Raw genomic sequence first — 21,758 nt, forward strand, 5'->3', positions numbered from 1 at the left:
ATTGGGTCTTCATTGCTGCTCCTGGGCTTTCACGAGTTGCTGCAAGCAGGGGCGGGCAGCTCTTCGATGCAGTATGCAGGCTTCTAATTGCGGTGACTTCTCTTGTTGTGCAGCATGGGCTCTAGGTGTGTGGGCTCAGTCGTTATGTATAAAAACTTCCATCTGCTAACCCCAACCTCCCACTCCATCCGTTTTCCCAACCCCCTCATAAAGTGTGTTTATCTTTGGGAATCAAGTGCTACTTTATTATGTTCAATAATAAAATATATTGCTGTGTTTCGGAAGATGAATTAGAGAATGTGCTAGGGCAAAGGGATGGTTTTCTTGTCATTAAATACTAAATCTCTATCACTCATATGCAGTAGTAATGTATCCTACACATGGCGTTTCCAGGGGAAAGATAATAGAGAGAGGTGTATTGATTGAGGGTGACAGAGTGATTGAGAACCCTGGTGAAGATGAGCGGAATAATAAGATTTATAGGAAGTACTGATGCTAAACCAGGAGCCAGTAAGATGCTTTTGTGCGCATGGAAAGCTGACCAGAAAGTGGCGGTCAATCCAAGTCCTACTTAGCTTGTCTTGCTACCTCTAACCTCCAGGAATCAACTAAAGTGTAATTCTCCAATGCAGCCACCAGGTGGCCATAAACTCCCTTGGGTGTGCACAGGCGGTTGCACTGCCCTTGGTGCCAAAGGTGGGACATCAGTAACCCAATTGAGAAATTCTCTCCTCGGCTGGTGCTGACCTATTGCTGTGCCCATCTGCTCCTCCCTGTTCACTCGTAATGTCGACCAGATGGATGGACTCCGTCTTGAGACCTGAAGCAACCGTTCAACCAAAACCTAATGAAGACTTCATTATAAATTGTTTCCATTCCTCCATGCTCATTTTAAAAAATCTTTGACAATTCCTCTACATAGGCTTATGTAATTACAACAAATGTTTATCTACTATTTGGTGTTCTGTTTTTAATTCATTGTTATTTCACATACTCGAATTAGTATTGCCTACATGCATACATTTTAGAAAGTTAAATATTGTTTCAGTGCATTTCACATGTTTTCACTATTATAAATAGCAGGAGTAAGAACACGAGCATTTTGATCCAAAGCAGAACTAAAGGATAAAAGAATGATTTTATCATTCATTATAAGTGATTTTACAATTTTTTATATATTGCCAGGTGACTTTACAGGAAAACATTTTTTTCAAGTGTTGCTTTCCCTGAAGCCTCTAATTCCTGATAAAAAATAAGTTGCTGATATCTTGAGAAGCTGAAAAGTACTCCCTCACCTTTCCTGCATTATGTATGACCTGCCACCTTCTCTATTCAATTGACTGTGAACTTGCTTCTTCTGAAAGATTAGGTAGGATAAGAAATGTATTTCAGCCGATACATATCAGCTTCGGGGAAAAGTGCTCAGACACCATTTGAGTGATAGAACCATTTTGAAAGTTCCAGGTTTTCATCTTTGATAGTGTGTTTTCTGCTTTGCCTGAATCTTTCCTTCTTTCTTTAGTAACATGAGTTAGCCCTCCCTGGCAATAATTACCTCTTTTCTGCTTAACTGTCTGAAAATGACTCACCGGCTCTGACCACGTGTCACAGGAAATCTGACCACCAACATTATTTTTTTTTTAATATTTTGTTGATGTTATGTTTTACACCTTATATTCCTGATTTTCAATTTTCATCAAAAATTTTAAGTTGCATTTTTCTTGGGAAGAAGCTGTTTGAAATTAAATAATTCATTATTCTCAAATAGGCTGATAAAATCCAAAAGTAGAGCCGGGCTGCGAGCTGAACCGACTTTGACAGGTCTTCGAGATTTGGCCCGACTCGCCCCCTCTTGCGACATCATGGTGGTATACTGGCGACAGGCTGGACTCAGCTACATCCGATTCTCCCAAATCTGTGCAAAAGCAGTCAGGGATGCACTGAAGACCAAATTCAAAGCAAACGCCATGAAGACTTCTGGCAGCAGCATAAAAATTGTGAAAGTGAAAAAGGAATAATCTACCCTGAGTATATCCTGAATGCTACATGTTCAAGGTGAAGCTGTGGGCACATATTATAGCAGATTGGAAAACATCTCCCTTCATGGAAGAAAAACAAAATAATACTGTCGTGTTCATAGATTGACAATACTTAAAGTACAGTTCACTCTAAAAATAAAAAAATCCAAAAGTATTCATAGAGTATAAGTAAAAAGAAAGTATCCACCCTTCACCAAATTTCCCAATTTCTTTTCCCAGAACTAACCACTGTTCATGTTTTTTTTTTTTAATATTCCCCAGATATAGTCAGTGTATAAAAACATGTATATATTTGTATTTATACATTTAAATGGGCTTCCCCGGTGGCTCCGGGGTAAAGAATCCGCTTGCAGGGAAGGAGACTTGGGCTCAATCTCTGGGTCAGGAAGATCCCCTGGAGGAGGAAATGGCAACCCACTCTAGTATTCTTGCTGAGAAAAATCCCATGGACAGAGGAGCCTGGCAGGCTACAGTTCATGGGATCACAGAGCGTCAGACATGACTGGCCACAGCACAGCAAGTCTGTGAGCAGCAAAACCATACATTTAAATATGTGCTTTTGTTTTTAAATACTGAGAATAACTACATACACACGATTTAGTTTCCTGCCTATTTTTAAATTTTATGCTATGTCTTGGAAATCTTTCCATATCAAGATGTATGACCTGTCTCATTGTTTTAACAGCTTCATGGTATTTTATTGCATGGTATATCATAATTTATTCAACAGTCTCCTCTAGGTGTGCATTCATTTTATTTCCAGACTTCTATTACTAAAGAATCCACCTGCAATGCAGGAGACCCTGGTTCAATTCCTGGGTCAGGAAGATCCACTGGTGAAGGAATAGCCTACCCACTCCAATGTTCTTGAGCTTCTCTTGTGGCTCAGCTGGTAAAGAATCCACCCACAATGCGGGAGACCTGGGTTTGATCCCTGGTTTGGGAAGATCCCCTGGAGAAGGGAAAGGCTACCCACTCCGGTGTTCTGGCCTGGAGAATTCCATGGACTGTATGTATATCCATGGGGTCGAAAAGAGTCGGACATGGCTGAGCGACTTTCACTTTCATCACTATGAAGAGTAGTGCAGTGACTATCCTGGTGTCTGTGTTTTACATTCACTTGCAAGTTTAAATGTTTAGAAGAGGAATCGCTGGGTTAGAGATATGAATTTGAAATATGATAGCTATTGTCAGTTCCCCCCTACAGAGAATTTTTAATTTGCATATTTAACATTATAAGTAAGGTCAAGTAACTTTTGATAAATTAAGAAGCCACCTGTTTTTCCTCTTCTGCGAAACATCTTTTGTTTTCTTTTTAAAACATAATTATTTGGTGTGAAATTCACATAGCACAGAATTAACCATTTTAAGGTGAACAGTCCAGTGGCATTTGGTGTACTTCCAATATTGTGCAACCACCACTTCTGTCAAGTTCCAAAATGCTTTCATTATCCCGGACAGAAGTCCCATACCCAGTAAGTAGCCACTCCTCATTCCCCTTTCCTCAAGCAGTCCCTGGCAACCACTAGTCTATCTCCTGTGTATGGATTTATCTATTCTACATATCTCTTCTTGTTCTTTATGTTTTATTGGGTTTTCAAATTTAATATATAGGAATTCTTTAAATGTTAAAGAAATTAGTTCTTTGTCTTATGTGTTATAAATATTTTCTTTCATTTCTAGCTTGTCTTTTGTCTTTGTCCATCATATTTTCCTGCAGAATTTTAATCTATATGAAATTAAGTATGTGAAATTATTACCAAAAAGTGGGATCTGGCTGCTCACCACTCAAAAGCCAATAAACAGCCCAGGTTGGTGGGAAGGAAAGTTTGCTTTATTTCAGATGCTGGCAACTGTTGGGGTGGGCAGACGTCTGTCCAAAGGCCAACTGTCTGCCACTGACAACCGTGGGGCAAGAGCTTTTATAGGCCAAGGGAGGGGGCTCCATGCAGAAACAGCACAGTCAGCTCTGACGGTTGTCTTGAAATCTGTCACTGGTGGTCTGACCAGCGTCATCTTGATTGTGTTAGGTACAGTTAATCGTCACTTCCAGGATCAGTTTGTTCCCATTTCTTTGAGGCCAGTTATTGGAACTGTGGCAGCTTATGTCATGGGTACAGCCTGGTCATCATGTAGTTAACGTCTTCCACCTGGTGGGGGTTTCAGTATCTGTGAGACCAGCTCACAGGATATGGCGCAGAATATTATCTATGGCCCTTGAGAAGGAACTAAAGGCCCTTGACTGTGCTCAGTGACTACGTTATTTTTGTTTGGTCTCTTTTGTTTTCCTTTGTTTCTGAATGTTTTCATGTCTCTGATTAAACTTATTCTTTGACTAAAGTTTTCCACAGCAAAATGCAGGCAGAGGACATGGGGTGCAAGGACCATAGGGTCCTGCTTCATTTCCAAATTAAATGTATAATACGTATTTACATGTATTATGTATATCATGATCATTGAAATCTGACATCACAAGTTTTTCCCCTGCCTTACCATTTTCTCTATTGTATCTCCCTTTTCCTACAGAAAATCCCGTTCCCTGAAACATCAGTAAATTTATTCATTGCCCTACAATGCAAACAAAATAGCTTTGGCTGTATCATCAATGCAACTACTAAAAATAAATCTATTAATTAAAATTCAATGTTTCTAGTTCTTTTTGTCCTTAGTATATGTCCCACTAATGATGTATTGTGTTAGTAATTACTTTCAATACACGCCTTTCTGTGTCCAATGGGATCACTTTTAAAAGATGTAGTTTAATTCATCAATCTTTAAAAAAAAAATGGCATCTGAGTTTTGTGTTGCTCCCACTAAGGTTATGGAGAACTTTCCCCATGTTTCTTTAAGTAATTTTAATTTTTTTATTTTACATCCTACTGCTGCAAGGAACAAAATTTAATAGACTAGTAACAGAGGGAAAAGAGAATTAAAAAAGCCAATTATTAATAGTGACAGAAAAGCATAGCCAAGGCAGACTTCCGGTCTTTCAGAATCCAGTGTAGCAATGAAATGAGCGGAGCGTGGATCTAGGGTTGGGAACCATTCCCCCTGCCAGGAGAAGGGGCACAGGGAACAGCCCTGTCCCAGGAGTGGATTGGGCCTGGGAAATGTGGTATCATCACACAGGTATGACTTCTAAGCATTCTGATGTGTAAAGGCTTTTTTTTTTTTGAGGGTTTGATGGGGAGAGAGGTGGGTGTGGTTGTCACTGATGGGAATCCAGCAGGTCACACTAGTGGCACCTCTGAGAGATCCCTAAGGTCAGGATTCAACTCAGTCCTTGGTTTTTAGGTCCAGTACCCAGGTTTTCTTCGTCCAGCCAGTGATAGATTTATGCTTGTTAAACATTATGTTGTTGCTGCTGTTGTTGTAGTTCAACAGGACAGTGCTGTCTTCTCTCTCTCTCTCTCTTTTTTTGGCTTTTTTTTAAAATTACTTATAAAGCTTTATAGCTGATCACCAAAGAATTGATGCTTTTGAACTGTGGTGCTGGAGAAGACTCTTGAGAGTCCCTTGGACTGCAAGGAGATCCAACCAGTCCATTCTGAAGGAGACCAATCCTGGGTGTTCATTGGAGGGACTGATGCTAAAGCTGAAACTCCAATGCTTTGGCCACCTCATGCGACGAGTTGACTCACTGGAAAAGAGTCTGATGCTGGGAAGGATCGGGGGCGGGAGGAGATGGGGACGACAGAGAATGAGATGGCTGGATGGCATCACCGACTCGATGGACATGAGTTTGAGTGAACTCTGGGAGTTGGTGATGGACAGGGAGGCCTGGCGTGCTGTGATTCATGGGGTCGCGGAGAGTTGGACACGACTGAGCAACTGAACTGAACTGAACTGAAAGCTTTATAGAAAGAATGCATCTGAGTATCATTCTATTTGGCGATGACAATTGAACAATACTCATAAAACATAACTATTCTTGAGTAACTAATAATTATCAAAGATTGTAATTGACTGGAGTTGTATTAATACATTTTTAGAGAGTGATACAATTAACATCACTGTGTGAAGTTGATGGAGCTTAAAATAGATCAAGGGTTCATTACACAACTTACAATTGTTGTTATCATTCACATTTTGCTGTTAGGATTTTGTTCCAACCTTGTGTATATTATAAACACAAACTTACTGTAAAACTTAAAAAAAAATGACACATTGCAAAATTTTGAGTGAAGAAGAATTTTTTGGTGAATTTTAAGCAGATACTTTACCCAATATATATACTAGTATCTCAGAAAATGATAGTTCTTCAGAATATAGTTCTGATTCAGACAATTTGAATATTAGACCCACAAAAAGACAGAAAGCCTTAGAGATTCATTTTGATAAGGAAAGTGAAAATGAAACTCATGGCGCTGGAGGAGACTTTACAGATGTGTCAGGTGTAATTATTGAATGGAATAACCCACAAAGTGTTATAACAGAATTAATTTTAATTAATTAATTGAATTAATTGTATTAACTCAATTAATTAATATCTGGCCAACCAAAATAAAAATCGCCAGCCGCAGGTATTAGTTTCTGCAAAAATCCCCCAGTTAATAATTAGTTAAACTGACAGTGGACCGACTTGTTCATTAGAATTCCAGCAAAAATGATTGCAACAAGGGTTTCCCTTTGCAGTGACCAAGATGCCTGAGTCTTCAAGCCTTGCCTATGGGAGCAGAACCATCATTTGTAGTAGAAGGGACTTGGGTGACTAGATTATTAATCAGAAGGCTGTTTTCTGTGAACAGAGTATAGACAAGAAAGCATTCCACCTGTGGGGAACTCTTCACCTATGTTCCTATAAAGCCTGATGAAAAATCCCTTCTCTTTATCAGAAGATACTTCTCCAGTGACAAGGCTGTTTGTCCAGTGGCCCCAGAAGCAGGGTCTTGGATAGAAATAGATGCTATTGGTTTCTTTTGTCTCTGTGAATCCATTCTTTCTCCCTAAGTCACCTCCTCTCTGACACTTTCTTCTTTAGATGGTTTTAGTTTTACTGATTGAAACTATCATCAAGGGCTATTTCTGTCAGCCTGGCACATGATTCTGGAAAGCACATCAAGCTTTCCAGAATTTGAGGGGTGTATTTCTGTCTCAGTTAATAGTGTTTGTTAGATCAGGAGTTTGGGAAGGATTTCAGCTACCCTGAATTTTTTTCCAAGTTGACTAATCTGTTGTTTGTGTTGAGAAATCTACATGACTCCTTTTCCCAGCAGCCTTGACTATTCTTTCTGCAGCTCCAGTAAGAGGGGATAAGCCAGAAGGATGGAACATGCTGGCTTCTACACCAGCTCCTACAACACACCTTGGATTCACCTCCACTAATTTCCCATTTCTTCACCCGCCGGAGGAGTAGGCGGCTTTGCTACAAAGAGGGGTCCCAGACATTTCTCTGGACCACTGTTTCCATTGTGTATCTTTAGCTCATGTTACTCTGGCCCTGTTCAGGGGCTCCCGATGAAATCCTAAACTTTGACACCTCTTCCAGCACCCCACTCCGTTGTAGGATTGTGTGTATATGTGAATGTTATGGTGGGAATACCCTTCTTCCCACTGCCACCCTCTCACGAGCACCAAGGAGGGAGCCTGCAGTAGTGAACACTGAGGCAGAATATCTTTCAAGTGGAAATCACAGGGCGGGGAAGGAGGTGCAGATCATTGGATGAATGCCTTCAGGGTTGCTGGAAGGTTGCTACATGGATGAGGACCAGAGAGGATGAGTCATCTCAGGAAACATAATCCATGGGTGGAGATGGGAGGTAATGTCATACTGAGCACACTTGTTTTAGAGTTAACTTATTAGTATTGATCCCCAGGGATTTAAGCAAATCATTTACCTCTGTTTTTCTGGAAAATAAACATGGAAAACCTCAAGTAATCACAAGAATGAGATTAAGGGTCATTGACCCAAAGAAAATAGTGCTGATCTGTCTTCTCCTTTGTGGCCTATCATTCTCGAGCTTCCAAGACCCCAGGTAAGTCAGGATTATGTAGCAGAAAGAGTGGGATTTGACATCAAGCAGACCTGGGTTCTAATTGTATTTCCACTTATCTGGCTCACATTACCATTCCTTTTTGAGTGTTTGTTTTCTCTGTGAACTGGAGATCTAATAACTACTTCATGGAGTCATGAGAAATTAAAAAAAAATACCATAAAAGTTCTTGATAAATTGTAAGCACTCAAAAAATGAGAGCCCTCATTATTTGAAAGACCTAATGATGTCATTTTGTTCTTTTGGTTAGCTGGGAGAAAAGACATTTGGCAAAACTTAAGGTTTTAAAGTGAGAGACTTTATTTTTTGGGTTCCAAAATCACTGCAGATGGTGACTGCAGCTGTGAAATTAAAAGACGCTTGCTTCTTGGAAGAAAAGCTATGACCAACCTAGACAGCATATTAAAAAGCAGAGACATTACTTTGCCAGCAAAGGTCCGTCTAGTCAGAGCTATGGTTTTTCCAGTAGTCATGTACAGATGTGAGTTGGACTATAAAGAAAGCTGAGCACCAAAGAATTGATGCTTTTGAACTGTGGTGTTGGAGAAGACTCTTGAGTCCCTTGGACTGCAAGGAGATCCAACCAGTACATCCTAAAGGAAATCAGTCCTGAATATTCTTTGGAAGGACTGATGTTGAAACTGAAACTCCAGTACTTGGGCCACCTGATGCAAAGAACTGACTCATCTGAAAAGACCCTGATGCTGGGAAAGTTTGAAGGCAGGAGAAGAAGTGGATGACAGAGGATGAGATGGTTGGATGGCATCACCAACTCAATGGACATAGTTTGAGTAAACTCTGGAAGTTGGCATTGGACAGGGAGGCCTGGCATGCTGCAGTCCATGGGGTTGCAAAGAGTTGGACATGACTGAGAGACTGAACTGAACTGACAGAAGGTTTCATCTTTGATTCTATTAGAATCTTGAGGATTTGGTTTTGTTTTTATTTCCACACAATGGAGGTTAAGTTATAATACAATAGTTTTGCTGGAGACTTGGAAAACACACACTTTTTGTTCTTCTTGTACTCGATGGACATGAGTTTGAGTGAACTCCAGGAGTTGGTGATGGACAGGGAGGCCTGGCGTGCTGTGATTCATGGGGTCGCAAAGAGTCGGACACGATTGAGCGACTGAAATGAACAGAACTGAACTGAACTGAAGGAATAAAACAAAAATCTTGCATCTTCCTACCTAGGGAAGTAAGTTCTTCATTGGTTCTAGTAGATTGTGAAAAGTTTGGTGCTGGGTACATTAGTCACATATTAGAATTCCACTGGGCACAAGACAGTGGGAAAGACCAGGGAGGATGTGACCACCACAGGCAAAGCCACCAATGTGGCCCATGGAGGTGTGTGATATTTTAAGAGCTATTGGTACCATCTGGAGCTTTTTTCTGTACCCCCACTCCTTTACATAAATAACAACTGGTATCTATGACTTAGTATTTTATGACAAAGAACAACAGGATATAGGACATAAAACATGACATTAATTATGGTGTATGGCTCTATAGTTTGTATATATATAAATATTGATGTTAAATAAATGTTGGTCTGCACAAATTATACATTTTTACTCCATAGTTGACTTTTCTGTCAATGATCCTCAGGTCTGAAGCCTTGGTATCCTCTTGGACTCTTCTCTTTTTGTTGACTTCACATCCCAAGGGTTTGGTCTACTGCTCAATTAGCCATGTAGTGTTTCTATCTCTTTCTCATCCACACTGCCAGCCTGGATTCAGCCCTCTTTACCTGGGTGTATTAGTGTGGGTTTTCCCCTCAGAAGAACCTGACATAAGGACCTGGGTACAAGGAGCAGGAGTGAGGGGGAGGGGAGACAGGGCAAGAGGGAGGGAAGAAAAGCCAATATTGGAGTGTGTTACTGAGGGTCCAGATCACTTAGAACAATGGAGATATGATCCCACTGGGACCTTTTAGAAAGGTAGAGAGTAGCTACCAGAACAGTCCACCTAAAGGACAGAAGACAAACATTTATTCAAGGCTCTGGGCCTGGTGGGCTCTCAGAGATTATAGAAAGCCTGAAACAGTCACCTGAAATTGTTACCGAAAGGTGCGGGGTCTGGCAGCTCACCACTCAAAAGCCATTAAGCAGGCCAGATTGGTGGAAGGGAAAGTTTGCTGTATCTCAGATGTCAGTAACTGGGGAGGAGGATGGACATCTATCCAAAGGCCCATGCCACCCCTGACAAGCAGTGGGTGAGAGTTTTATAGGCTGAAGGAGGGGGCTACATGCAGAACAATGCAGTCAGCTCTGATAGTCATCTTGACATTGGTCGTTGGTGGTCTGACCAGCGTCATCTTTGTTGTTTTAGGTATGGTTAATCTTCAGCAGCAATCTTCAGTTCAGGGGCTTCCCTGGTAGCTCAGCTGGTAAAGAATCCACCTGCAATGCAGGAGACCCTGGTTCGATTCCTGGGTTGGGAAGATCTGCTGGGAAAGGAATAGGCTACTCACTCCAGTATTTTTGGGCCTCCCCATTGGCTCAGACAGTAAAGAATCTGCCTTCAATGCAGGAGACCTGGGTTCGATCCCTTGATTGGGAAGATCTCCTGGAGAAGGGCATGGGAACCCACTTCAGTATTCTTACCTGGAGAATCCCTATGGACAGAGGAATCTGGTGGACGCAAAGAGTCATGGGGGTCGCAAAGAGTCACACATGACACAGCACAATCTTCAATAAGACTGTTCCCATCTCTTTGCGGAGAAGGCAATGGCAAGCCACTCCAGTACTGTTGCCTAGAAAATCCCATGGACGGAGGAGCCTTGTAGGCTGCAGTCCGTGGGATCGCTAACGGTCGGACGCGACTGAGCGACTTCACTTTCACTTTTCACTTTCACACATTGGAGAAGGAAATGGCAACCCACTCCAGTGTTCTTGCCTGGAGAATCCCAGGGACGGGGGAGCCTGGTGGGCTTCCGTCTAGGGGTCAAACAGAGTCGGACACGACTGAGGTGACTCAGCAGCAACAGCAGCAGCAGCATCTCTTTGAGGCCAGTTCTTGGAATTGTGGCAGCTTATGTTGTGGGTACACTCTGGTCATCATGTAGTTAACTTCTTCCACCTGGGGTTTCAGTATCTATAAGACAGCTCATGGGATATGGCTCAGGATTTTATCTATTGCCCTTGAGAAGGAACTAAAGGTCCCTGGCTGTGCTTAATGACTACATTATTATCATTTCATCTCTTTGGACTGCTTTCCTTTGTTTCTGCATGTTCTCATTTTTTCTGATTAAACTTATCCTTTGACTAATGTTTTTCACAGACAAAAGGCAGGCATAGGGCGGGGAGCTGGGCAAAGGCCATAGGGTCCTGATCCTGTTTCAAAATCACAGGTGTGCTGAGGGGATGGGATGTGGGCCCCATGGGGTCTGGTTCTCTGGGCAACTGTGATAACTTCCTACCTCGGGATCTCTGCCTCCAGTCTACCCCGACCTGTGATGTCAGCTTCATCTTCCTCAAGAGCAGTGCTTATCATGTCCTCCTCTGCTTGAATATCTTTGATATCTCCTTGTGACATCCTGGAAAAAAGATAACCTTCTTGGGATGGCATTCTGGATCCCGGGAAACTGACTGAAGACATTTCAACCTCACAGGAAACCTGGCAGTAGTGTTATCGGTGCCTCCTTGAAGACTTCCCGACATCTCCAGCTCTCGCCTTTGGCTGTGCTCTGCCCTCTGCCTGGAGAACTTTTTCCTCCTCTTCTTGAGATTTTTGAAATCCTATCCATCCTCAAGGTAAAGTTTAAATGTCCCTGTATTAGTTTTCTATTGCTGTGTAACAAGCTACCATAAACTTAGTGGTTTAAACCAACAGCCATGTATTACCTCCTGGCTTTGTCAGTCAGAATTCTGAGCAGGCTCAACTGGATTCTCTGCTTAGGGTCTCGAAAGATGGAAACCACGGTGTCAGCTGGAGTAGGCATTTACCTGGAGGCTCCCAGGTAGACTCTGTTTCCAGCTCATCCAGGTTGTTGACTGAATTCTGTTCCTTATGTTGTAGAAAGATCATTTTTCTTGCTGGCTGGTGGCTGGAGTTGCTCTGACCTCCTAGAGGTTGCTCTCGGCTCTTTCCACATGTCCTCCTTCATCTCAGCTACAGAAAATCTCCCTTGAGTCCCAAGTTGCCCTCATGTTTAAGTTTTCTTCTTCTAGAAGATTCATGTGCTCCCTTTTGCCAAATAAAGTAACATGATCACACGAATAATATCTCAGTATATCCACAGGTTCTGCCCATACTCAAAGAGGATGAAATTATAAAAGGGTGAGGATCACAGGGGTCATTCTTTAAATTTTGCCCATCATACCACCTCTTTGAGAAACCTCTTCTGATCCCTTCAAATGAGTGCCAGCCCCTTCCTCTGCACCTCACAGCATGTTGTGACAGTGAATTCACTGTCTGCACTGGAGTTACTATGACCTGTTCTCTCTCCATAGAAAATAAGAGCCCATTGGTCTTCCTTACCTCCTATTTGTCTTTCTTAGCCTTGGTTTTTCAAAGTCCCTGAATTATTTTTGTGCCAGAATATATTTTGGTATTGTACTATATTTAAATACTGAAAGACACATGAAGGACTAAACCTTAAAATGTTTTTTTAAAAAAAGTACAGAGCCATGAAATAAATGAAGTTCTAGAGAAAAAGAAGTTCTAATATAATTTTTATAAGGGATTTCCATGACATTTTCAGTTATGTCTTCTTGGTGGGTTAAGTATGAAATACCCCTCTTTGTTTCTTTTTTTGCTATCCCCTGAAATTCTGATGCTGGGAAAGGTTGGGGGCGGGAGGAGAAGGGGACGACGGAGAATGAGATGGCTGGATGGCATCACCGACTCTGTGGACATGAGTTTGAGTGTACTCCGGGAGTTGGTGATGGACAGGGAGGCCTGGCGTGCTGTGATTCATGGGGTCACGGAGAGTTGGGCACGACTGAGCGACTGAACTGAACTGAAATTCTATAATGTTTTAATTAAGGTATTAATTTTCTTTTTATAAATAGTAAGCTGTATGTCCTAAAAAGAGTTGGAATTTTTAAATCCAGTCTAAGAGTCTGTCTTTTATTTGGTGTGTTTTACCATTTACATTTATCATGATTACTAAGTAGACATGTTCAGTTCAGTTCAGTTCAGTTCAGTTGCTCAGTCGTGTCTGACTCTTCACGACTCCATGAATCACAGCATGCCAGGCCTCCCTGTCCATCACCAACTCCCGGAGTTCACTCAGACTCACGTCCATCGAGTCGGTGATGCCATCCAGCCATCTCATCCTCTGTTGACCCCTTCTCCTCCTGCTCCCAATCCCTCCCAACATCAGGGTCTTTTCCAGTGAGTCAACACTTCGCATGAGGTGGCCAAAATATTGGAGCTTCAGCTTTAGCATCAGTCCTTCCAATGAACACCCAGGACTGATCTCCTTTAGAATGGACTGGTTGGATCTCCTTGTAGTCCAAGGGACTCTCAAGAGTCTTCTCCAGCACCATAGTTCAAAGCATCAATTCTTCGGCGCTCAGCTTTCTTCAGTTCAGTTCAGTTGCTCAGTCGTGTCCAACTCTTTGCGACCCCATGAATCACATCACGCCAGACCTCCCTGTCCATCATTAACTCCCAGAGTTCACTCAGACTCATGTCCATCGAGTCGTTGATCCCATCCAGCCATCTCATTCTCCGTAGTCCCCATCTCCTCCCACCCCCAGTCCCTCCTAGCATCAGACTCTTTTCCAGTGAGTCAACTCGTCACATCACTTACTACCATCTAATTTTGTTTTCTTTTTTCTGCGCTTTTATTTACTACTTTTTTCCTTCTTTCCTGCTGTCTATTGTGTTGATAACTTTTTCTTTATTCTTTTTCTTAGAACTACACCAGCTTGTTTATTTTTAACAAGATTTATTTATTTTATGACTGATTTGACTGTGGCGGTTCTTTGTTGCTGCATGTGGGCTTTCTCTGGTTGCGGTGTGCAGGCTTCTCATTGTGGCAGCTTCTCTTGTAGAGCACAGGCTCTAAGCACTTGGGCTCAGTAGTTGTGGCACATAGCTGCTCTGATGTATGTGGCATCTTCCTAGACTAAGGTGTCCCCTCCATTGCAAGCCAGACTCTTAACCACTGGACCACCAGGGAAGCCCTCTTTATTCTCATAGCTCTGGGTGTAGTATTTTTGTGATGACCTTAATTTTTAACATGCGTACCTAGTTTTTTTCCAGTAAAGTTTGAAGTTAATCAGTGTTTTTATCCTCTTCTTGAATGAGGCAAGAAGGCACTTGAGTTTAGTGCCTCTATCCCCTGGAGAAGGGAATGGCAACCCACTCCAGTATTCTTGCCTAGAGAATTCCATGGATAGAGGAGCCTGGCAGGCTACAATCCCTGGGGTCACAAAGAGTTGGACATGACTGAGCGACTAACACTAAAACACTATATCACCTTCTTGAATGAGGCAAGAATTTAGTGCCTGTCAACTTCTTGCAAACTCTATACCTAGCCAGATATTGGTGTTTGTTTTAGTTCGTATTTAAACATTCAAAAACTATCTTTATTATTACTATTAATGATTTAAATTTAGTTTTAGATTTATATGTATTACCATATATTACCAATTTCTCTGTTCAGTCTAATTTTTTATTTTACTTTTTACATTTTGGCCACCCTGTGTGGCATGTGGGATCTTAGTTCCCTGACCCTAGGGATTGAACCCACACCCCCTGTGGTGGAAGTGCAAAGTCATAACCACTGGATTGCCAGGGAAGTCCCCATTCTTATTTTTATTTTGTATATCTTCCTTTATTCTTTTGCATCTTTTGAAAATTTTTCACTGAGAATATTTAGGCAGTAAACTTTCTAAGTTATATATTTAAAAGTATTTACTTTTTGTTTTGTGTCTTAATTTTTATAACACAAAATTTCAAACATGTACAAAGGCAGAGAGTTTTTTGTGTCATATTTCATGTGTTCATCACAACTTAAACAACTGCCAATGCATGGCTAACATAATTTCATCTGTATGTCTTTCCCCACTTCCACTGTCTACTTTCTCTTTTGAAGCAAAGTCCACGTTATTATCAAACTGAAGACAAACAGTAATTCCTTAGTATCATCAAATATCCAGTCAGTGTTTAAATTTCCCAATTTTCCCTTTTTTACTCTCTCTCTGTAGTTTGATATTTAAATCAGTATTCATACATTACAATAGACTGATATGTCTCTTGTTAATCTCTAGATTCTCCCCCTACCTTACCCTTTTTTCTCTGCAGTGTATTTTTTGTTTTTTAAGAAACCTATAGTTTCCCATAGTCTGAATTTTGCTGATTGTGTTTCCTGGATGTCATCTAACCTGTTCTTTTGTCTTCTATATTTCCTATAAACCAGTAGTTAGCTCAGAGGCTTGCTCTTCTAGGTGCAATTGATTTTAGCAAGGATTTATATGTAGAATATATAAGTAATTCTCAAAATAATAGTACAAAAAAGAACCCACCCAATTTTAAAAATGGGTAAAAAATTTAAATAGACACTTCACTAAAGAAGATATTTAGTTGGCGAATAGTACATGAAAAGATCCTTAATATTATTAGTCATTAGTATTTTAAAGTACAAGCAAATACTACAAATTATCCCTATCTAATTAGTGGTCTAAATTAGACCAGCTAAAATGAAAAAGAGGGACCTTGCCAAGTGTTGGTGAGGTTGTGGAAAAATTAGAACTCTCATACACTGCCGGTGGAATGTAAGATGTTACACTTTGGAAAGCAGTTTGGCACCTTTTTAAAAAAGTTAAGCATACATCTATTATATGACCAAGCCATTCCACTCCTAGTTATTTACCAGAAATGAAAGCATGTGTCTATACAAAGACTTGTATACTAATGTTTGTAACAACTTTATTTGTAATAGGCCCAAACTGGGAACAACCCAGATTTCCATTAACAGATTAACAGCTAGACAAATTGTGGTATAACCAGACAATGGAATATTACTAAATCAAAACCACAGCAAAAAATTAGGATGAAACATTGATACACATAAAAGCATAGGTGAGGACTTCCCTGGTGGCATAGTGGAAGAGAATCGGCCTGCCAATGCCGATCGCATGGGTTCGTTCCCTGGTCTGGGAAGATTACACGCACCTTGGAGCAACCAAAGCCTCTGTGCCACAACTACTGAGCCTGTGTGCTGCAACCACTGAAGCCTGTGCACCCTAGAGCCCGTGCTTGAGACGAGAGAAGCCACTGAAATGAGAAGCCCTCATACTTCAATGAAGAATAGCCCCAGCTCACTGCAACTAGAGAAAGTCTGTTCACAGCAACGGAGACCCAGTGCGACCAAAAATAAATAGATAAATAAATTTTTAAAAAAATGCTGCACCTTAAAAAAAATAGGTGAATCTCAAAATAATTATTCTGAGTGAAATCAAACCACTCCCCAAAAAGCACATACTGTATGATTCCATCTATACATAAAATTCTAGAAAATGCAAACTAATCTATCCTGACAGAAATCAGTCTGGTTGCCACATAGAGATGAAGGGGGAAAGGAAGAGGAAGGAAGTAGAGACTATAAAGGGGCACAAAGAAACTTCTGAGCGTGATGGATATGTTTATTATCTTTTAAAAAGATGTTTTATTTTTACTTTTTTGGCTGCACCAGATAGCATGTGGGATCTTAGTTCCCTGACTAGGGATCAAACCTGTGTTTGGAAGTTTGGGGTCTCAGCCACTGGGTCTCCAGGGAAGTCCTATGTTTATTATCTTGATTGTGGTGATGTTTTCAAAGATTTGCACATATGTTGAAATTCATGGATGGTACGCTGTAAATATTGCAGTTTTTAGTATGTCAATCATATCTCAATATAACTGGCAGAATAGTGACCCTCTCAGAACCAATGAATACATCACACAGCAAAAAGTAATTAAGGCTGCATATAAAATTAAAGTTGCTAATCAGTTCACCTTAGAATAGGGAAATTGTCCTGGATTATATGGATGGGTCCAATGAAATCACAGGGATCCTTAAAAGTGGCAACCCTTTAAATATTTGAAGACCGTTTCTTACCTTTTTACAATATGGTGGAAAAATTTAAACTTATACAAAAATATAGAGGATATTATAGTGAATTCCTGGGTACCTATCACTTTTCTTTAACAATTATCTACTTCAGGCAAATCTCAATTCAATTATACTCTCATCTACTCCCCCCTTATTATTTGAAGCAAAAGTCAGATACCGTATCATTCTATCCTTATCTATTTCAACATGTATAATTAGAAGATAAGAACTTAAAAAGATAGCCACAGTAGTATCATTATCATTCTTTTTCTTTTTTTAAGGACCTTTGCATATGAATCATTTTTTAAAGTCTTTATTGAGTTTGTTACAACATTGCTTCTGTTTTATGTGTTGGTATTTTGGTGGTCCCGAGGTTTGTGGGATCTTAGCCCCTCGATTGAATCCCATGCATTCGAAGGTGAAGTCTTAACCACCAGATCACCAGGCAAGTCCCTGTCACTCTTAAATATGTAATGACCTCATGATAGCATCAATTATCCAATAACGTATTCTTAAATGATAGTTTGGTTGGGCATATCACCTTTTTTGGGGAGGGAACAATTCGTATGAAGATTTTTTTTAAAACATCAGACACTCAGAAGAGGGGTACCAGCTCCACCTCTTAAGTTGCACGTGCGACAACTTTTGTGCAAGTGGTAGTGGAAAACACCTCCCCTGGAAAGCTGAGGAGCCATGTTCAGTTTGGCATATGGTAAAAAGTCTATTCAGACATGTGGAATAATCATGTTAAAATTTATTTTTTATTTAAAAAAATTTTTTTGAAGTAGTATATTCAAATTTAAATCTAACTCCTTTCCAGAGTTCATAGTTACAGAAAATGTCATTTTTTCATCCAATGAATATTTAGTTTTGCAAATGTTTTATTATTGTTATTGTTCAATGGCTAAGTCACGTCTCACTCTTTGGGACCGCACGAACTGCAGCACGCCAAGCTTCCCTGTCTCCTGGAGTTTGCTCAGACTCATGTCCATTGAGTCAGTGATGCCATCCAACCATCTCATCCTCTGTGGTTTTATTAAGTTATAACATTTGTTAATTCCATTTCTTATAATCTGATGGAAACTGTAGGATCTGAAAACATTTACAAAGTGTTTCCACATCTGGTGCAGGTATTCTCCTGGGCTCCTCAGCCTCCAGAGGCACTCAAACTGTGATATGATAAGAAATCTCTTATTCCCGGGGGCCGTCTTGCAAACTACCAAGTCCTGCACATCCTGACATGCCTCTCAGCTGCTGAGTCTCTGTGGGGTGCTCTCATTGCCCCTAGATGACCTCTGTCTGCAGTGCCACTACTGATGCTGGGAGCATCTGTCTTTGCACAAACACCGCACCCAGAGGTTCCGCCTGCCATCTCTGAGGCCCCTGTGTGGGGCAAGCAGCTGTGCTTTGAGGTACATCCAGCGATCCGCTGGATGAGCTTATTCCCAACCTGCTTGTCACTTGCTTGGGCCTCAGGACAGAGCTGACCACGTCTCACACATCTTACCTTAGTCTTGGGCCATGTTGATCATTGGGAACCAGGTTATTTTCTCTCCCTCTTCCAGGTGGCCAGTCTCCTCACTCGATTTTGCTCACTCACTTGTTCTTTCCTAAAAGCACCCTTTCCTTTTTTCCCACCTCTTCCAGCTGCTGGTTCTAGAGCTGAATCAGTCATTTTGACCTAAACCTCATGTTTCTTGGTGAGGTTTCACTTCATCTATAGAGTCATATGGCCTTCCCTGGTAGCTCAGCTGGTAAAGCATCTGCCTGCAATGCCAGAGACTGTGGTTTGATTCTTTAGTTGGGAAGATCCCCTGGAGGAGGGCTAGGCTACCCACTCCAGTATTCTTGGACTTCCCTGGTGGCTTAGACCGTGAGGAATTCGCCTGCAATGTGGGAGACCTGGGTTCAATCCCTGGGTTGGGAAGATACCCTGGAGAAGGGGATGGCTACCTACTCCAGTATTCTGGCCTGGAGAATTCCACGGACAGAGGAGCCTGGTGGGCTACAGTCCATGGGATCGCAAAGAGTCAGACACAACTGAACAACTTTCATTTTTTACGGAGAAGTATCCGGAGAAGACAATGGCAACCCACTCCAGTACTCTTGCCTGGAAAATCCCATGAATGGAGGAGCCTGGTAGGCTGCAGTCCATGGGGTCGCTAAGAGTTGGACACGCCTGAGCGACTTCACTTTCACTTTTCATTTTCATGCATTGGAGAAGGAAGTGGCAACCCACTCCAGTGTTCTTGCCTGGAGAATCCCAGGGAGGCGGAGCCTGGTGGGCTGCCGCCTATGGGGTCGCACAGAGTCAGACACGACTGAAGTGACTTAGCAGCAGCAGCATCTGATCCCCATGGCAATCTCATGAAGTAGGAAAGGCAGGCATGATTATCTTCACTTAAAGACCAAACTGTGGTTTAGAAACAGTCAAGCAGGGCTTTGAGGGAGCATAAAGCCATGAAGGAAAAACTGGAGTCAAACACTGAGGTAAGACTAGATAGCCACTTTGCTTGGGACAGGAAGGGCCTGAGGAAGACAATCACAGAACTGGTCCTCTGAGCTGGAAGAGACATCCATCCCCCGCCTCCCACCCCCACCTCCACACTGACACCCAGATCAGATTTCCCTGGAGGGTTTGCAGGTTTGCTCTGCATAATGAGAAATGACAGCTGTGGTTGGGGAGGACAAGGTCTGATTTTGATACCAGGTAACAAAGGTCCATCTAGTCAAGGCTATGGTTTGTCCAGTGGTCATGTATGGATGTGAGAGTTGGACTGTGAAGAAAGCTGATCACCGAAGAATGGATGCTTTTGAACTGTGGTGCTGGAGAAGACACTTGAGAGTCCCTTGGACTGCAAGGAGATCCAACCAGTCCATTCTGAAGGAGATCGATCCTGGGTGTTCATTGGAAGGACTGATGCTAAAGCTGAAACTCCAATACTTTGGCCACCTCATGCGAAGAGTTGACTCACTCGAAAAGACTCTGATGCTGGGAAGGATTGGGGGCAGGAGAAGAAGGGAACGACAGAGAATGAGATGGCTGGATGGCATCACCGACTCGATGGACATGAGTTTGAGTGAACTCCGGGAATTGGTGATGAACAGGGAGGTCTGGCGTGCTGTGATTCATGGGATCGCAAAAAGTCGGTCATGACTGAACTGAACTGAACTGAAAAATATGTATAGCCCCCTTATTGAATGCTTACTAAGGATCAGGTTCTGGGCTAAACATTTTTTTCCCCTTGGGCTTCCCTGGTGACTCAGATGGTAAAGCATCTGCCTACAATAAGGGAGACCTGGGTTTAATCCCTGGGTCGGGAAGATACCCTGGAGGAGGAAATGGCAACCCACTCCAGTACTCTTGCCTGGAAAATCCCGTGGATGGAGGAGCCTGGTGGGCTACAGTCCCTGGGGTCACAAAGAGTTGGACATGACTGAGAGACTTCACTTTCTTTAGTCTTTTTTTTTTTTCGGTTGTGCCAGATCTCAGCTGCAGCTTACGGGATCCAGTTCTCTGACCAAGGATTGAATTCCAGCCGCCTGTGTTGGGAGCTCAGAATCTTGGCTGCTGGAACACCAGGGAAGTCCCTGAACTAAATCTTTTGCATGTACTATCTCCCTTGATTTTCACAGTAACGTGAGAGCAAAATAATATTGTTCTCATCTTAAAGCTGAGAAAACTAAAGCTTTCAGTGATTTCAATGCTACACTGATGGTCAGTGTCAGAGATGTCTTCCAGTATGGTCCTGTGTGTGACACCGAGTCCATAATTCTAGTCACTCTGCTATGTTTTCTTATAGGAACTGAAGCCCCTAAACACAAAGTTGACTTTATTCCAGGGGTAGTTAGGTAGACTCAGGCTGTCTCTAGTTAAAGAGACTACTTTTCCCTTGCTTCTGGCTGAGAAACATTTATGATCAGAGAATCAGTGGCTCTTAGATGTCTTAATGAATCCATCTTTTGCTGCACTGAAGTTCTTGGTACCCTGGAACCAACATGCTCAGTGGAGGTTTTCTTTTAGCTTGTTGAAATTTCTTCTATTTATGTTTACCCTGTGCATGTGTGTTTAGTCTCTTCAGTTATGTCTGACACCTTGTGACCCTTTGGACTGTAGCCCACCAGGCTCCTCTGTTCGTGGGATTCTCCAGGTAAGAATACTGGAGTGGGTTGCCATGCCTTCTTCCCGGGGATCTTCCCAACCCAGGAATCGAACTCTTGTCTCTTATGTCTCCTGCACTGGCAGGCAGGTTCTTTACCACTAGACATCGATTGCCCTGTACCCCTTTGGAAAAAAAGACAAAAAACTTATTCTCAGACTGACATAAGATTCATGACTTGGGCTGTTGGCATTAACCAGAAGGATCCATTTACTTGATCGCTGTCCATGCAAACATCTCTTGCTATCCTCAGGTTCAACCAGCTTTTGGTAACACAGGCCCAGCTTACTACTCAGCTTGGTGTTTAGATTTGAGACATCTCCCCAGCATTTCCCTTTCAGGTTGTCTTCTCTGAACCTTATCCCGGTCACAGACATCCCTGGAGATGATGGTGTCAACTTGCCTTCTGCTCCTCAATGTAACTGTGAGGTCCCAGTTTTACCCCAACTTTACCATTTGGGGGTATTCAGGCTGTTATCTGGTTCAACAAGTTCTATCAGTGAACTCCAGCTCCA

General features: G+C 41.9%; 1 pseudogene; it reads left to right on the forward strand.

Moving 5' to 3' along the window:
- Window positions 1–1,804: 1,804 nt before the first annotated feature.
- Window positions 1,805–2,078, forward strand: LOC148775188 (ATP synthase F(1) complex subunit epsilon, mitochondrial pseudogene; annotated as a pseudogene).
- Window positions 2,079–21,758: the final 19,680 nt, after the last annotated feature.

Source organism: Moschus berezovskii, chromosome 17 (genome assembly GCF_049115385.1).
Source record: "Moschus berezovskii isolate FMDL1 chromosome 17, NW_MosBer_1.0, whole genome shotgun sequence".
NCBI lineage: Eukaryota > Metazoa > Chordata > Mammalia > Artiodactyla > Moschidae > Moschus > Moschus berezovskii.